This window comes from Daktulosphaira vitifoliae, unplaced genomic scaffold, assembly GCF_025091365.1.
Source record: "Daktulosphaira vitifoliae isolate Bord-2020 unplaced genomic scaffold, ASM2509136v1 Scaffold_1, whole genome shotgun sequence".
Lineage (NCBI taxonomy): Eukaryota > Metazoa > Arthropoda > Insecta > Hemiptera > Phylloxeridae > Daktulosphaira > Daktulosphaira vitifoliae.
The window spans coordinates 86,034,716-86,054,545 of NW_026099572.1; the positions used below are offsets into that span (position 1 = coordinate 86,034,716).

The following is a 19,830-nucleotide window of genomic DNA, read 5'->3' on the forward strand; positions in this document are numbered from 1 at the left end:
CCCAGAAATGCATAAAGCATTCCCTTAGGTTAGATAGACGTGGGTATAAAGTACTAAAGGTTTATTTAATGGAGTTCGTCTATTTATATAGACGTTAAAATAATTAGCATCATGTAGATTGTAAGAGTTTAAATTAAATAGGATCCCGCAAGGAATAGTATAGTATTATTTTTTAGCCAATAGAAAGTTTTTCATCGTTACTGAAAGCAATTATTATTCTTTTATCTCCAGAGAATTATTAACGTTCACATTTATCTGGTTATACGTAATGAATTTAGTAGTTTAACTTATTTTAGGAAACTCTGTAATGATTAACTGTTATTTCCTGGAGACCCTCATCACGTGAAACTTTAGTTTTAATTTTGATTTAAGTAATTTTTTGAAATAACGGTTTTGTAAGAATGTGAGAATTTTTCTAGAGCTATTTAATAATTTAAGGGATTAAAAATGCAAGTCGTGTACACCGCATTCATGACTGTCGAAAAAAAGAATGAAAGAAATGACGCCATAATAATTAATGGAAGTTTTTCCGTGCCGTTTTTCGTGCAGTTTTCTTTTATTGCATTAAAAAGCAAACCATGAAACGACATGAGGTAATCGACAGATCATGTTTTGTGTTAGTATAGTAGGCCACTGTACATGCTGTTTATGGACTCAGGAATTATAAAAAAACCGAAATGATGATAACGTCAAAAAATCCCAGGCAAATATAAAAGTATAAACTAAAGTAAGCACAATATGCTTACTTTATATAAGTTAATAAAATCGAAAATTAACCGTGCTAGGAATAAAAATAAGAAATTATTCGTTAATAGGATTACTTTTTGAAATTATTTTTATAAAAATAGAAGAACATAAATAAAATTAGAGTAAACGTAACGATCTTAATTTAAACATAATTATCATATTTTTTGTCATTATCTGGTTAAGAGATAATATGATAAATTTTCTGTCTTGTACGCTAGGAAAATAAAATTCATGAATATACACTATATATATATATATATAGTGTAACCAGTTGTGGTAATTATTTCAGGATTCAATTGAGTCTAAGAAAAATGAAAACATACACGGTATTGGTTTAATTTTTAAAGTAAAAACTCTAACTAATATAGATATAAATAATCCTCAAAAATCGCTTAACGATTAATTTATACATAATTCAATGCTTAATACGTTATACTCATATGGGTAATTTATTCATATAAATTATACCAAAATTTAACGATACTGTTAGCTTTAAAGTATCCGTGTACATTTTATATATCAGATGTATTAAAATAATACCAATGTCAGATTCTGGCATTGTTATTATTTTAATAACTAGTTGAAAAATTAATTACATACTATTAAATTTACATTGTTAATAACTAATATGCTATCGATCCGCTAATGGCTTACGTCGATAAAAGTCGCGTGCCATTTTAGTACTTATCTTTGGAAAAACAAGTACATAATAAGGGAACATCAATGAAGTGGCTAAGACTGCTGTTACTTTTGGAACATAAGTTTCAGCACTAGTGTACCAAGGGACGTTCAAAACATCAATAACATTGTTTTAAAGTATAATATGATAGAGATATAATATAATATAAATTTTGATACAAAGTTTATGAATAGAAATTTCAATACAATAATTGACAGCGAAATAGCAGGAAAGTTAAAACAGTAAAGTTGATGTATAACACTCTTCGTAAGCCTAAATGATTGCTGGCAATAATATAGTTAAGACCAATAATTTATTATAACTTGCATTAAATAAACATTGACGAAAAAATGTCTGTGGATAGTTACAAATTCCAAATAATTAACCTATGCCTACACCAAATACAAGCAACATAAAAAAGTCATACGAAATAGTTCGAGGAAATTCCCTGAAAAATAAATAAAACGTTGAAATTTGTTTAATACCGTTGAAAATAATGATTTTTATTAGGTCAACTTGAAGTTAAATGACCACAGTAAAGATTGTACACAAATAATTATTAATTTTTATAAAAATAAATAATGCATTATTTAATAACATTTTTTATTTCTACTCCTCTTATGTTTTTTAAAAACTCATAAAATTAAACAGATTTTTAAAGCAAAGTTAAATCAAATTTTTAGATGATTTTTCTTAAAAAATATTACTACATTTAAGTCAACTTGAAAATTCCGTTAGGAAATCATTCTTCTTTTTCTTCCTCGCCTTAATCCCAATTACTTGTCACTGTTATCCTAAACTTCCACTTAACACGATCTTCCACATCATCTATGTTTACATCAGCTGTACTCATACTGCATTCAATAGCATCCCTCCGTCTCTTTTTTGGTCTTCTTCTACCTCTTCTTCCTTCAACATTCATTTCTATAACTGTTCTTACAGCTTCCGATTATTCTCTTCTCATAACATGACCAAACCATCAAAGTCTATTTTCTCTCACTTATCCACGATTGACGCTACATCTATACTCCCTCTTATATGCTCATTTCTTATCCTTCTCCTTTATAATCTTCTCTAATCACTCCACTCATCCATCTAAGCATTCTCATCTCTGCTACACTCATTTTCTGCTCTACTTTCATATCAACCGCCCAACACTTTGAACCATACATCCGTTAGGAAATCATGAATCATCAAATATATTTTTTTGGTATTGAAAAAAGTAATTTAATCATCTTTGAAAGATAACTCATAATAAAATTATAGTTTAAACTTTACACTCCAACAATTCACTAATTGAAATAATATAAAAGTAGTAGGTAGTTTAAACTTGATTTTTTTTTTTGATGTCCTATTAAGTATCAATTTGTATTAAAATAAAAACAACTGTTAACCCAAAAAAAGGTGATATTTTTTTAAATACCTATTTTTAAGTTATTTATTGAGGTTAATTTTTAAATGGCGGATAACGTGTTTAAAAAACATTCATATTTTAATATATACAATATAACAAAGTGCTAAACCGTCAAAATGTTTCATTAATCTTCTTGGTCGAATCGATTAGAATAATTCATGGTTGGATAAAACTGTCAGTAAATGATAATCGATTTAGTTAATAACTATAGCAGTTTAGTGTAAATTTTAATACTTTATCACTTTAGCAAATCATATTGTATTATAAGGGTCGAATAAATGACAAGGATGTTGATCCTTATTTACCATTTTCTATTATAAACTAAATAAAAAAATATTTTTGACCGTAATTATGGTAAGATATTGGCGGATATTAGGTATTATTTGAATTCAGATTATTCGACACATACAGTCTTGGATTTATTATTGACAATTTTAGTAATTGGACATAACATGGCTACGTGGTTGTCGAAAAGAACTAAATACTCAAAAGTTCACTCCGAAACACAGGATTGTAATCAAAGGATCTAGTGTACTTGAAACTCTATTGTGTGCTGAAAAATGAACCAACAAAATATGTATACCAGTTCCTGTTAAAAATATGGTATACATAATATATACATAATTTTCATTGATTTTTTTTTTTTTTTATCATGAACCACTTGTTTAACCAAAAATTTAAAATGATAAAAACGTTAATAACTTCTGAAATATTTGTTCAATAGTTGTTATCGGCCAGTGATTTTCTTTTTGGATCATTATCTAATAAATAATCTAGTCAATTTAGTTTTGTTGTTATTTGAAAAAAATAAAATTTGCTCAACAATATTTCTGCCCGCATGAGAGAAATTTTAAGATTTCAACATCAATTTTAGTTCGTGTATAGTGAATCAATAGATTGCTTATTAGACTTAATAGTGTATATTTCCATGTTTAATCATCGTTTAGGAGTTCGACGTTTTACCGTACACTGCATTAAATAAGTTTTGATGCCAAATTATTATCTTCCCGGAAGCGGAGCACCTGTACCACCGAAGTTAACGTTGAACTTGCAGTGAATCACCGACTTTGCACAGTTGCCGAGATATTGTCCGACAATAAAGGAAAAGTTTACTCGCATTTAACACAGAACTAATGTGTCACGTACACTACAATCGAACGCAGCTGCAATATGGGTAATTTCCTATTAGCACAGCCGTATAGGCGTTAATTGTAAAATGTCTCAAACTGCTTCCGCGTTGCAGGGCCCGTGTTAAATGGAAAAATCGCGGTCATGGTCCGTAACTGTTTTTCATTATTATTTCATAACATTGACGTTATTGTTTTGTCGGCGACACTGTACAGTGTCGTACGTGCCGTTACATAAGGAATAATAATTACACTTGTAGCATAATAGTCAATACGTTTTATTTGTTAATGATTTGCCGACATAGCTACGTGCAAGTTTTGAATCATGTCCATAGAATAATAAGAACAAGCATTATGACGCCGCAGGACTGTTCGCGAATTTAACTAACACGCACACTGACAAATCGACGTAAAAAGAACAGTTGCAGGGCCGTGTAAAAAGTTGGTGTGTGTGAGAAAACGTGATGGTCGAATGGGACTGTAATTGTCGACGGCCGTACATTTCTCAGCTGTCGGATTTTTGCTGCGGCCCCGGAGGAAATCAATTCGCTGAACGCTCTTACTGGTAAACGGCGTACACAGTAGTCTGCTGCACAAGACTGAATACACACGCTATAGGTGTATTCTCTTAAATGTCGTTTGCAGTATTAAGTTTTTTTATTCGACAACATTTCACCGGCTTGGCGTGGTAAAAAGTAATAGCAGTACCGAATTATACGACGTTAGGGTGAAGGTCACTGTCGCCGAGACGTCTATAACGGTAACACACACACACACACACGATTAAAGAGGCGCGATCGCTACTATGTGAACCGCGTTTACCGAGTAAAACTATTGCAGACGGTAAAATATAAAAAACTCAAATACATATGTCACGAGTATAAATGCGAGTTGTGGCATTTTTGAGATACTAAATATTCGTTATATTTGTACATAAGAATTATGATTGAAGTTCTTTTATACTCAAAATGTTTAAGCTGTACGTCGGACGGGAATCCGCAAAAAAACTTTCAAGTTTTTGAAAAAAAGAACTTTGATGAATATGTAAGCGTTGAACTCTGCGGGTATCGTTTTAATTGGGGTCCGATTATTTTGTCAATTCAGCGAGACCCAACACGGTATTGGCTTCTATAACAATGAACCTACACAGATTAATGGTCCTTTTTCAATGACACGCCCGCCTAACTATATTATACATACAGAAAGGAAAAACAAAATTTCAACCTGCTGATCTCATAACAAACTATATTCATCATCGTCAACAGTTTAATCGTAAATCAATATTACAATATGATGCGCCCTTTTTAATCAAATTGTCAACTAATATTTTTCTACCCGAAATTAATACTGTACTATCACGTCCAAAAGGAATCTGCACTGATATTGTTTTAGATGTCCACTGTAATAAATAAAAGAATATGTCGGCAGTTCAACAAAGCCTATAATGGCGAAGTAAAAATGTGCAAAGTTAGATTGCACAGTCGACAGCTAACGTTCATTAATTTATAGCTATGTTAATTTATTTATATCATAAATAATAAATGATAAACTTCAGGGATGATTAAATTTACATATGTATCATAGTTTTTACTCGTTTATTTTTAATAACTTTTAGTATAACGCAAATTATGTCTATTGAAGACTTATTTGAATTTCATGTTCTGGTCATAAAATTTAATAGTCTTTAAATGTTCAAACTTTTTTAAGTTGTAATGAAAGCTTTAGAATTATACCTTAATCATTAAATTATTACTAAAACAACAATAATTTCGTTAATAATATCTTACTTTATATGTAACGATAGGTTTTTCACAAATCACAATACATCAAAAAATACTCACCTGAAAAGGAAAAAAACTAATTTAATATTTCATCTTTAATACCCAATTAACTTAAAAATGAAATAATTGAGTTATAAAAATTAATTTCGTAAAAAAATAATGCTTCATTGTTTTTAATTAATTTTAATAAATACATAATGAATTTTGCATTAAGGATTTATTAAGAACTATAGTAATAAAATTTCCATGAGGTATTTACTTTCATTGATGTTTTATAATTATCTAATAATTCAAAGGTAGTTAATTTTCAAATATATAATCCATAGTTTGTGATAAAATATAAAAATAAAATGTTAATTTATTTGTTTTGAACGCATTTATTAACAATAAATAGCACAAGTATTTAAAGTTTATGTAGAGTGAGTCATCATCTCTTTTGATGAAGTTTTTACTATGTGCTTCCAAAAATAAACAGACAAACAGCTCTTCTGATTGTATACACGTTTATATAACAAGGCATTAGTTTTAGTAATGAGACTTAACCAAGTAATAGTACATGGAGTCATTTGATGCTAATGAAGACATTATTAAAATAACGCTTTTGCTACTAGACACCAACTACAGAATTTCTTGGCCGCACGAAAACATAAGAGGAGAGTTAAGCTACCAATTTGGTTGAGCGATTTAGTTTTTAATTCATTGCACAAATGATTTAAGTCAATGGTTATTACATGTGACCCCTATTCATAAAAGTAGTTCCCCTACGGTAAAAAAAAAAAATCAAGTATGAATGAATACGGTTCAATGGCCAACGACATTATATTCATTAATTCCAGTTATATGATTAAATAACATTTAAATTCAATCCCACTTGAATTAAGAACTATTATCATGCATACTTCACTTTAAGATTTTAAGGTTATATAGAATCGAATCAACTTTTAGTTAACGAAATTTACATATTTGATGTAAATACTTATAATTTTAATAAGATGATTTATGCTTAATTTTTTTATATTAAAAGTTTTGGTTAACAAAAATGTATAAAACATATGTGTTTAATAAATATATTCATAGTTATGAGTATAATTAATAATTTCAAATTTCATATATAGCTATTAACAGAAAATAAAACTGAATTTTTTCAAACACATTAATGATTTTCTGGATTAAGACTTCATTTTATAATACCATGAAATTAATCAATCACAAAGACAAATTTCCCAAAAGTATAACATAAAATAAACAAGTTGGTTTAAGCACTTTGGTAAACAGCCAACTCGGCTACTTTACTGTATAGTGAGTAACAAAGTGTATCAAAGTGATATATATAAGTGCCACAAATTGGACCACAAATTGCTGTACCGATGACCACTTTACTGCAATGAATATTCTATATAGCTTTTGATTAATGTCGAAAAGCTAATTGTACGATGTTTTATTACATTGTATAGTTGCAATTTTTCTTAAAAACAAACTGAACTAGATATTACGAAAATGATGTTATAATATCGTAATAAAACAAATTAAACTAGACTCACGCTTAAAATAAGTATGTATATAATATAAGTATATTAATGTATATTTAATAAGTGCAATGTGTATCTATTAAGTCATTTTAAAAAATTATCATATAATGACTTTTATATTACAATTGCAAATTATATCTATTCTAAGATTAATATTCTCTATTAAACACCAGATCTTATTCAACACATCGCTCAGTTAGGGTATAAAAGACTTTTTAAAATTTTATTTATCAATTAATAAAAAAAAAAAAAAATTGAAAATAATGTCATTTTCAGAAAAATTGTATATGTTAAGTATGAATATATTAACAGTGAATAATTATCAATACGGATATTTTAATAATTAAATATATGCTACAGTAGTAGGTTACGAGACCTATAATTACAGAAATAACTAGAAACGTAAGATAAACAATTTAGAAATTTCAACATGTTATTTTTGTTATGTTAGTTTATCACAAAAATTAAATTTACTTATATAAACATATAATAGTTTCTCACTAAAACAGTCTAGAAAATATGAAAATTCAATAGATAATGTATAATTTAGTAAACTAATAATTATTATTTTACTGTTGCTTAGATGCAATTCTTATAATATAGTTTTAAACTTTTCATATGTATCAGCTGATTGTTATTAAAAATTAATTAAGCATTTAAGCTATTATTTCGAATTGTAGGGCTGAATATTGATACATGTGTCTAAGTTTACTTTAAAAGATTATTTTTAGTTGAGTTGAATCCAGAAAATTTGGGTTAAATTAAATTACTAAGGACTTAAAATTGTATTCAAAAGTAAGAAAAGTCCACAGAAAAACTTGAAAATAGTTTTAACATAGTAAAATAGGCGCAGTGAATAAATTTTAAATATTTATTGAAACGGAACGGTTTTAGCGTTATTTAATTTTCTAAATCAGATGAAAATAAAAAAATACATAATGCGGATGAATAAACAAAGTTTTTCGACAATAATGGGGCAATATCATCGGAATACTAATACGGTAGTTTCTTTGAGCTAAGATATTTTTATCATATACCAATGTTTTTAAAATTATACCATGCATAAATTATTTTTTAAATAATAATAGTTCTAAGTAATCAATAAATAGTATTATTTAATAGTTGATTTGAGGAAAATTTTGGGTATTAATTGATTATATAGCTGGGATGGAATGTAAAATACTGAATGATTAATGTCGAGAATTTGAGCTGATAGAGAACATTTCGAAACTGGAGGATTCGTCGAATACACAGATGCGACAATTTTTTTCCAACAATATGACCTTAGTTCGGCCTATGTTAATTTAAATAGAAAACCAGACGCAAGTGGACAAAAGGAAGAAAAGGGTTCAACATAAATAGGAGTAAATAACAAATGTATTTTAAATGGAAAAAGGAAGATCGAAGCTTTAATTTAGTCCATAGAAGCATTTTGTCATGATAATTTAGACTTAATCTTCTTGTATCATATTATGTATTAATACGTATAAACTATTAGTATTATAATATTATTAGAATTATTACTGCAATCATAGTTACCATAATGTATAGATCTTAACATGTAATATTTTCATGCATTTACATCGTATAGTTTGTATTGTAAATTATGTGTAGACCTTTCAACGCGAATAACATTCTCATTGTCTGTTAGTCTCTCTCATTCTCTTTCAGTCTTTGCCATCATAATGTTATCTAAATGTATTATAATATGACACGCTGAGTTATATAAGCAGAAAATTATATGATGAAAACGGCGGCAGTGTAGCCTATTAATCAAAACTAAGAAATTATCATGATTTACGTTGTACAAAATAAGATTGGGAAGTCATGATAAAAGTTCTAAAATTATGTATAACGTATTATGTATACATTTATATGAGAATTCTTCCCCAAAAGTTTAAATAGAAGACAAATAATTAGCATCTATTTGATTACATTTTTATTCCTTTTATTATAAAGTTATCAACAGAAAAGGATCGGTCGGCCAAAAAGAAGGTTCATTATAATTCTTAGATTTTCAAGAACATCACGGAATCCATTTCCAACTGACTACTTCCGGACTTTATAATAAAGATTCAGTATAAAAGATATGAATAGCGTGTTTAATAGTAATATTGTGAAACGTGCAGAAGAGGTTGGTTGGCGATGAGGGTGCGTTTTGATTTTTTTTTTCATCGTACTGGATGTTAATAAAGAGGTCAAAGAATAAAGCCCGGTTCGTATGGTACATCTTATAAGATATTAGTCACAGTGATTATTTATAATAATAGAATTTATAATTAAATAATTATGTTTTTATAAGTGTAAGATATATAGCATTTCAGTCAACTTTTCAGTTACTATAACTAAACGCCAAATGTAATGATTTGTTGTATTATGTGCAATATACATCAGTACTTCATGTTATGAAATACTTATTTTTAAATAACTCAACCATCTGCATAAATTATAATATCAAATTTTACATGGAATAAATTCAAAATAATTTAAATTGAAGATTTCTGGAAGCGTCATTAATTTAGGTTAAAGTTAAGTTTAGTTTATGGCGTCCAAGTAAAAACTATACAAATTTAAAAAATATCATAAATTAAAAGTAATATTAAATTTACTAAATAATATTGTTTATCTTAGCAATTGCCTTTGAGCAGGTTCTGCTGGCTCTACTATAATTAGACGCAAATAATGAGAAAAATATTAGAAACTATGTCTTGGGTGAGCATCAATTCTGAAAGACTGGGTTACCGTAGAGAAATACATCACATTGAACATGACAAAATCATCTAAATATTTACATGGACGATTTTTGATAAACAAATTTTAAAAAAAAGAGACGCAAGTGTTTGAAGTATGTGCCTTTGTTTCATTTAAGAATTTAACGTTAAATAGAGAGGAGTGGCTTCAAAGACAAGGCATTGCCTTTAATAGATAATGATAGTGCAGTGTTTGAAAAAACGAAAATTTTACACTTTTTTTAGAACTATAAATTTTAAAGAAATATGTTTATTATAAATCACCAATGTAAACAAATAGATAACATTGTAGTGTTCAATTTTAAATAATGATCCTCTATCTACGATTACTCAGTTCTTTAGAATAATTGTCTTTCTGAGACATTTTGATACGTAAAAAGGTACTTGGACGCCCTCATAATTAGTGAATTATTAAAATCAATTTCTACTACTGCAGTGAAGACTTGACAGTGAGCTGGGAGTAATGATTTGTTTATATTTCGCATTAACTAAATGTAAAAGATAAATTGTAATTTTATAATACGTCTATTAGTCATTAGTTAAGGGTAGAATATAAATAAATATACAGATATTTATTTTACCGTACAGTTTCATTAGTTTCGGTTATTGTGTGCACTAAAATATGAAGTTTTATTTTAATTGGACAAAAGATTACCATTAACGATATTCTATTTTTTTTCGGGGATAATGCGCCTACGAATATGAAAACGAGAAAGAATATTATGAACCGATAAGGGCTGTCTGGAATTCTCTTAAAAATAACAAAAACTCATAAATAAGTCTAACGGACATTACTTAGTATTTACTTAAAAAAAATTATTTGCTGTAAGAATTTCACATTATTGAACCTAATAATACAACTGTGAATAGATCATATAAATTCCTCTAAGCGATAATAGTTGTGCGAGTGCTTTCTAAATAATATGTGTTTTAATACTAATGATTTAATTTTATATTATAAATAATAATAATTTTTTTTGTTTATTCCGCCCAAACACAATAAGAAAACTACATTATCATTTCCGTTACTTCGTAAACTACAACTTATGTAATAAACAGTTAAAACAATTTTGCAGAAGTTTAACTTTTAAATATTATTCCATACATAAACAGTGAAATGAGATGGATAACAATAAGCACATAAATAGTTTTTATAAACATCTACACGAAAATTAGATTGTTTATTTCATCACTCTTATAATTTTTGTCGAAGTCAGAAATCATTAGCTGCATCATCTAGACCGGATTTGATGTTCGACAAATGAAAAATTAACGTACATAGACAATAAATGAAAAATATAAAGATGCAATTATATTATTTCATTACGAAAATTCCTTAGTTTATAAAATATGAGACTCGGTGAACTCAATAAATTCTTGTTAGTTCGTAATTGAATATTTATTGATCACATTTTTTTTAAATCGTAAAATAGTGTCATCTAAGCAAAACCAAGCATTTTAGTATTGAAAATTATTCCAGAATAAAAATGATACAATAAAAATTTGCATAAAACATAAAACACCTAAATGTGATATACTGGCTATTCTTTTTTTTTTTTTTTTATAAACATCATATATTTTACTTACACATACACAGAATAACTATTGTACGGGTAATTGAATTGTTTTGTTACCATTTTTTTTATACACTTGAAGTTCTCTAGAAAACACCATCACTTATATAAATCATGTAGCTTCTCAATTATACGTTAGTCAGACATTACAACGTATTAATAAAACAAAAGATTTTTTAAAAAACTACGAAGTATTAATTTCTATATTGCAGTTTTTAGTATGTCATAAATGTGAAATAAATAACTTGATTTTTATAACTATTTTGTCAATAACTGTTCATTAGTTTAATCAAATATTTGTTTGTCTATTGCTCGAAAAAAAAAATAAAAAAAAAATTTATTGTAAACTAACATTTCTTCTTGATGGAGATTTATAATAGGTTTTAAAATTCCAACAAATACACTATACAGAATTCTATAAAAGATGTTAACATCTTTTATACATGCGTGGAACTTATAACTGAAATTGGATTCCCTTGAGGGTTATTAGATAACATTTTTACTCTGGTTATTACCAATGTGTTAGTACGCACATTTAGATTTAAAAGCATAGGTAATATATGAAACAAAAGTCCCATATTAGGTATCCCGTAGGGTGCAACCATGTACATTATAATAACGAGTATTTGATGTTCCTTTAAAAACATCAAGAGTTCAACTGGAAAATATTTCAAAGAAAAAATACCCAAAATTATGTTTAAATAATATTAATTGAAAAAAATGCGAATTAATTAAAATTTTTGGTTAGTTTTATATAAAAGTTTTTTTATTTTATTTAGCAAATTTTGTGACTGAATGTTTTTATGAGTATGTATCAGTTCAAATTATCAAATTTATTTTAAAGAATTTAATATTTTTTTTGTTTTAAAAACGCCTAAAATACATAAAAATATAAGTTCTCTATTTCATAAAAAGGATTATACAGGGTGGCCCACCACTCACTGACAACTTAAATAACTTTTGATCCAGTTAATATTTTTAGTTGATTTTTTTTTTAAATAATAGTTATACGTTAGGTCTATAGCTATATCTCAATAATTAATTTTTTTACATTTTATTAAAAATATTAATTATTTTTAAATTTTAAATAAAATGTAAAAAAAAAATCTAAGATAGCTATTTTGTAGAGTAGAATTTAAGAAAAATTTTAGTAAAAAAATATCTTATTAATATTCAGTAGTAAATATTCTGTAGCGTTTTGAAGTTTGTGAAAATTTGAATTTTCATGTACTATTTTACGGTATTAAACATTGAAATACGTATTGAGAAAAGGACAGAAGAAAACGCTATCTTTTCAATATACTTTTGAATGAGAGTGATAAGTAATAATTGCCTTATCTAATTTCTTATCATGGTATTTATGCCAAGTTTGTAATTTATACACACTATCATCATATGTATACACAGTAATCATGAAAAGATAGCGTTTCTTCTGTCCTTTTCTCAATACGTATTTCAATGTTTATAACCGTAAAATAGTACATGAAAATTCAAGTTTTTACAAACTTCAAAACGCTACAGAATATTTACTACTGAATATTAATAAGATATTTTTTTACTAAAATTTTTCTTAAATTCTACTCTACAAAATAGCTATCTTAGATTTTTTTTTTACATTTTATTTAAAATTTAAAAATAATTAATATTTTTAATAAAATGTAAAAAAATTAATTATTGAGATATAGCTATAGACCTAGCGTATAACTAATATTTAAAAAAGAAATCAGCTGAAAATATTAACTGGATCAAAAGTTATTTAAGTTGTCAGTGAGTGGTGGGCCACCCTGTATATATATAGACAAAAGTAACATTAAAGACATTAAGCATAAGGTGTATAAATCGTGGGTTTAAACGAAGGAGTACTAAGGGAAGTAAAAAGTTACTAGACGACAGAAAAAAGATATTATTTATTTATGTGGAATAGACCGCGAAAAGCACACAAATCAATAACTACTATGTTTCAACTAGAGACTAGTCCTTCTTTCCGTAACTGCCATTGTCTGAATAAATCAAACTTTCATTTTCTTAATGGTTTTGTTTTGTCAAAATTCCAAAAACTTAAAAACCCTCTTTAACGCACCAGAAAGAGGCAACAAATCAACTGGACAGCTACAAAGTGAACAAAAACGGATTTTTTGCCACTGTTTTTTCCATACTTATTCTACTTACCGAGCAAAGAAATAATCATTTTCCTTGACACAATTGGCAGGAGAAGAACGATTGCTGAGAATGATTGATTGCCCCGGGTCAACAAGTTTTTTGCTTATACATTTTTTTTAACGTTTTACCCTTCTTCTGCCGTTAACAAATAAAATAGCAGAACTCATTTACTCGTAAGAAAAAATGTTATTTTGCTTGTTTAGCCTTTTATATTCATTTAATTAAAAAAAATAAATTGGTAACCAATATTTTTAATTTATACTATTGCATTTTCTTCTGGGAGTCATTATAGTAATATCAAGATATTTGTTTAATTTGTGTAAAAAAGTTATTGATCTACCGTAATATACAATAGCATCGAGTATATTCGAGGTAAAATAATATTATAGGTAAACCTTATGAACTTTTTTATGATATATTATGATGTATAAAAATAACCACGCGCTTTTAAGGGTACTAGAACTGTACAGGTATAACAATTTTATAGGATTAAATTCATAAAAATATTTTTAGATAACATTTTAATTTCGATTCTAAAGTTTAAAAAGAATAATAATTACTATAATTAATGTCTCAACAAAACTGAGAAATTTTGGATTTTGAGCAGTTCAATACATTGTACTTCATATATGAATGGCACATATATAAAACAAGGTAAGTAGATTGTCTTAAAAATTGAGATTTTGGTGACAAAATATTCGATATGTCACAATTTATCTTTTAAGCTGTCAAACTAGTGGAAAAAGTAGATTATTCAAAAGTAATAGTCATCGAAAGTTATGGTTTAATGTATAATAACATGGCGTTTTAAAATTAAAAATTTAATTTTCTCAGTTTACAAAAAATGACTTGCTTTGTTTTTCCGTATACCTTTCGTATTATTTGCATAATTAATTAGAAAATTAATTTTCTTATGATGTGTAGTAGACATCATTTGACTAATATAGATAACGTATATGATGTTCAATAATAAATACTAGTTAATCTAATAACAAAATGTAATGAATATTTAAAATAAGTTTCGACTGTCATTCAATTTGGAAGTGTATAAAAAAAAAAATTCTTAGCATATTGAGTTAATTATTATATAATTATAGTCAAATTTCTTCAGTTGGAAGAAATAATATAAACTAGCTAATTAACTATCGTATTGTAGTAGCAGATTAGGGATTAGTTTACCAACTATAAAAAAATCTTCAAAGTTGTTTCGTTTCACAACAGTAGTATAATACTATTGAAAGTTAGGGGTCCGTTGGTTTATTGGTTTGTTCCTGTGACCCTTGTGAAAAACCATTGCATGAGAAGTCACAATCGAGGTACATGAGAACGCGTCGAAGCAACCCAAGAAATCGGTAGCCAAAGAACCTCATTGTATTATATCCCCACTCTTGAAATACTAAACAACATACACATTCAGTCAGAAAACACCATTGCAGTATACTCTATGACTCATCTTAACTTTTGAGGGTATTCATATTAGGAGGGGCATGTAGTCATCGTCTTGGTTTTATGGACGTAAATAAAAACTACTAGAATATTAATACATTCTACTGCAGTAAATGTTGCAGAGAAAGAAAACCTATAGGGGACAATTTATCAACAGTAATTGGATTTATTGAATCTAACAAATTTCACTTTGTTTCTCAACTCCCAGATAATCGATTTTCATAAGAGTGAAACAAATATCTCTAGGTTTACACATGTTTGATGTCACAACGATAGCCCCTGTTAGCGTTTTCGGCGTATACAAGTGTTAATTGAATTGTGTAGTTTTATGACTTATGTTTCCATTTAGTCTTTGCCTGCCAAGTATGTTTTTGCTGTTATTATTATGATTATTTTTATATATAATGGTTCGCATGCTTACGACCACCCATCGTATAATAAGCTTTGCAATGGTCCTATCGACAATTGTATATTAGCATAAAAATACAGAAATGTAAAAAATCCTATATAGAGTTTGTGTTTAAAAAAAATGTATATATTATGATGGTCACGTTTAGCAGTACGAGTTAATACGGTCGTTGATATGACTTTACATGATCTGCTAATATTGCTAACACGTATTGCAGAGATGTTTTTGTTTGGATTTTATACAACTATAGAATTAGGCATTAGGATTTTGATTGTTATAAATCATGTTCCAGTGGCACTTTTTCTAAGAACTGTTTATGGAAATCAAAAATATTTACTAAATATACCTCATTTTTAGTCGGCGTTAGTGACTAAAAGTGCTGACTGGGGTCTAATATTGTATATAATATAAATTACATTAGAAAATATTAATACGTACTTGATAAAATATAATATACATTATATTTTATCATTTAGATTATAGTATTTAAAAATATTCTTATTGATATTAGAGAGATATATTGATAAATTATATTGTTATATCAACGAGAGAGATATTAAATACGAAAACACAGCTCCGTTTGTTTCATTCGTCCTAGTGGTATGTTTTTGTAATTTGATATCCTAGGTTTTTAAAATCATTAAAGTAAATATAAACTCTTTTAGCTATCAATACTATAGTCATGTTCTAATTATGATTGTTATAACCTTACAATTTTGATTGATCAATAAACGATAATGCAGTAAACCAGATAAAATAATTAGTTATACTGATTTGAAATACACAATGTACTTTTTTAATGGGTGCTATAATGAATATACTTTTTTTTTTTAAAAAAACATTCAATTGCTCAATAGTTGATAAATTGACATTTCCACTCAATGAATCACAATAAAATTTCAGTTTAATATCATTTGGTTTTTCTATAATATTTGACTCTAAGATGTTTATTTTGTAACACGCTAACCTAAATATATGTCAATTTATTATCAACGAAGGAACATTTGCATGTTTATAGTAAACGATTCGATAGTTTTGTTATAATCGTTTGGTAACTTGTATAGCGGATTATAAAAGTCTGGAGTGTAGTAACAAAGTAAGTCAATTGCTGCCTTGAATTGAAAATTTGGTAGAAAAATTAAATTAATGTTCTTGAAACTCTGATACCTTCCTTGTATTTAAAACGTGTTTGTACTTTATAAGTTTGGACTAAAATTATATTCTTGTTTGATTTTCATTTCTATAGTGAAATTTCGTTACTAAAAAATAAATGCAACGTAAAATAATATTTTCCAGGTGAATACTACGACAAACGCATTCTATATTATAAATAAGCCAAAATCATTAGCTTACACTATTAAAAACCATTTAATTGTTATTTATTTATCATATTTTGGACAACAATTTCAAAATGTAGCAAACTTCCAATTATAATTCTAAATTAGCCTTTTTAAAAAATGATTAATATTAATAGTTTATGAAATGAAATCTAAAAATAATCAACATTAAAATAAATACAATAAACAATTATACATAGTAGGTCTCTGTTGGATTCGCCGATTCCAAGGAGTTGGGATTAACGCGAGGAAAAGATGAAAGAGGTCTTTATTGGATGGATAGAAAACCAATAGATAATATAATAATTATAGATTTCGTAGTTGAAATAGAAGCTTTAAAATAAGAGAATTCAATAAAACAAATTTTGGCAAGATCATAACATTTTTGAATTTAGTTTACAATTAACATAGAACACGGTGCACGTTCTAGACTTTAAAGTATCCACTATTACTTATATTTCAACATTGGCACAGGTTAAGCGGTCATTTAGTTATCATCGACTGTATAATAATAATAATAATAATACGTGTCAAAGAGAATTTCCTGAGATAATTCTCTGGGTTCCTAATGACGACAACGACAGTTTAAACGGCAATGGATTATAATATTTCATCCAACCTCAACGCGTTTAAAGCACAAAATGTAATAGTTACTTAATAAATTAAAGTGTGAATTTTCTTTGACCCAGATAGAGATTGCAGAATGTCTAGTGTTATCAGTTTACAACAAGAAACCGAGGTTTCATCTACCGTAAACGGAGCACATAATGTGCATATCATGTTTATGTTTCAAGTTGACTTGTGGCATGTGAACATTATAGATTAATTACTAGTAAAACGAGAAATCTAAAGAGATCAAATACATCTTAAAATACACAAACAAACTATTTAAATTGTACATATGATTTATTTATGCCAAAGAGTTCATGTAGGTATAGCGTAGAATAAGTGTATTTATCTTATTGAACTCATGTTAACACCAAAAAGTATGACATTTAATAAGATATATCAATGTTAAAACTGGTTATCTTCTGATACCATCCGTGAAGTATATTAACTATTGACCTTCTACGTTTATTTTATCACAAGTTATTCGCCACCGCCGGTCTAAAATGATTATTTACTGTTACAAAATGTATACACCTAAATACAACAAATAAACACAAGTAAACACTAGACTTGTGTGTATATCGCAATAAGGTTGCGGTAGTGACTATTACGCGGGGAATGCGTATGCGTTAGGATTTCGGACGGAAATGAAATCACGTAAACTCCGCTAACGACCCACGTTCGTATCCAACGAGGAGAAATATTGATAAATCACGAGGGGAGGGTCAAATAGGTAAAACGTAAATAATATATCCAAGTGAAAAAGGATAATATCCATTTGTTTATAATACTACATAATGGGCAAGAGCTGCTCAGATAATACAGATGTGGTCTAAAACAAATTTTATAAAAGGTAGTTGACGATTCACTTTTGAGGTGGATTTGAATAAAGCATGTTGTGTTAAGTGGTACACAGAATTAATAAATGATTATAATAAGTTGAAGTTCATTTTCTTTGTACTGCAAAAAAAAATGAATTTTAAGAAATTATTGCATTAAGTAGACACATAGCCAACATTTTTTCTATTAACAAAAAATTAATTACGTTATAAATGTAATAAAAGTTCAAATATTTATTTAATTCTGAGAAATTGAAAAAAAAAACAATAGTATACATTCTTAAAAGAATGAAATCATGACTGTTTTTTAAGAATATACATATTATAATACATAATAATATAAATGACCAAATATGGTAATTTATTTCATTGAAATTTGAATATATTTTATTATTCTACTAAATTTAGAGTAGCTTAAAAACGAAAAACTACTACATTAACCCAAAAAATTATAACGGGAATTTATTTATCAATAATAATGGCTAACAAAATAAGCTAAATTAGAATAATTTTTGTGTAAATCATTTATGCATATATTTGATAATGTAATTTATAATATTTTAAAATTTTTCCAAAAGCTACAAATAATGAAAAAATAACCATTATTTACTTTTTATTTTAAATTAGATTATATTTTAAATTAATGTAAAACTAAAATATCAAATATCTCATTATGGCAATTAAACATTCTATGTTTATATTTGTATAATATGAAAATAAAGAAAAACATTTATTGATTGTTTGAAATAACAAATTATTGTAGTTATAACTATAATTGATTGAAATAAAATTCAAGGAAATACTTACTGAATTGATTAAAATACCCTCGTGCAGCAATTAATTAAATATAGACCTATAAAACATTTATTATTAATATTAATATTTGACCTCAAAAATACAATTTATATGTAAATATAAATAAATAAATAATATATATATATATATATATATATATATATATATATATATGCTACTCTGTATATACGAGTGTATCAAACCTAACTGATAACGCTTATAACTTTTTAGGCAATTATCATTTTTTTAAAAATAGTTACTGCCTTATTAGGCTACGTTTAAAGCATATTTTATATTATATATCACCTTAAGACAAAAATATAAATGTATTTTTTTAATTTTTTATAAAATTTAAAAATAGCCATATTTAGCTCTTTTTTTTTTACAAAAATGATTCATGGGTCGTGCACAACTTTAGAACAAGTACTCATCGAGTAACAAGCATTTAGTACATAGAATGGATATGAAACACGCTGTATCCAAAACTGCAAATAAATAAATTTTTAATTTATTTTTATTTTTGTCATTAAAAATAAATATATTTTTATCCTAGTCCAAAATTTAAAAAATTATTTTTAAAAAAAGTAGCGCAAAATATTCGCAGGATCAAAAGATCCATCAATCTTGTTATTAA

At 27.0% G+C, this 19,830-nt stretch overlaps 1 protein-coding gene across 7 annotated transcripts in view; it reads right to left on the reverse strand.

Annotated features, from left to right (window-relative positions):
• The window catches only part of LOC126906581 (uncharacterized), an 80,667-nt gene that overhangs the window by 50,353 nt on the left and 10,484 nt on the right, over positions 1–19,830 (reverse strand). For 2 of the 7 annotated variants that reach the window (XM_050687256.1, XM_050687247.1), the window contains 2 exons: positions 19,209–19,254; positions 5,755–5,808 (listed from right to left, as the gene is read on the reverse strand). The exons of 3 other annotated variants lie outside the window; for them this stretch is intronic. The gene's annotated coding sequence lies outside the window, so the exon portion shown is untranslated. The remainder of the gene's footprint in view (positions 1–5,754; positions 5,809–19,208; positions 19,255–19,830) is intronic. 2 more of the 7 variants (XM_050687220.1, XM_050687238.1) reach the window with 1 other exon arrangement.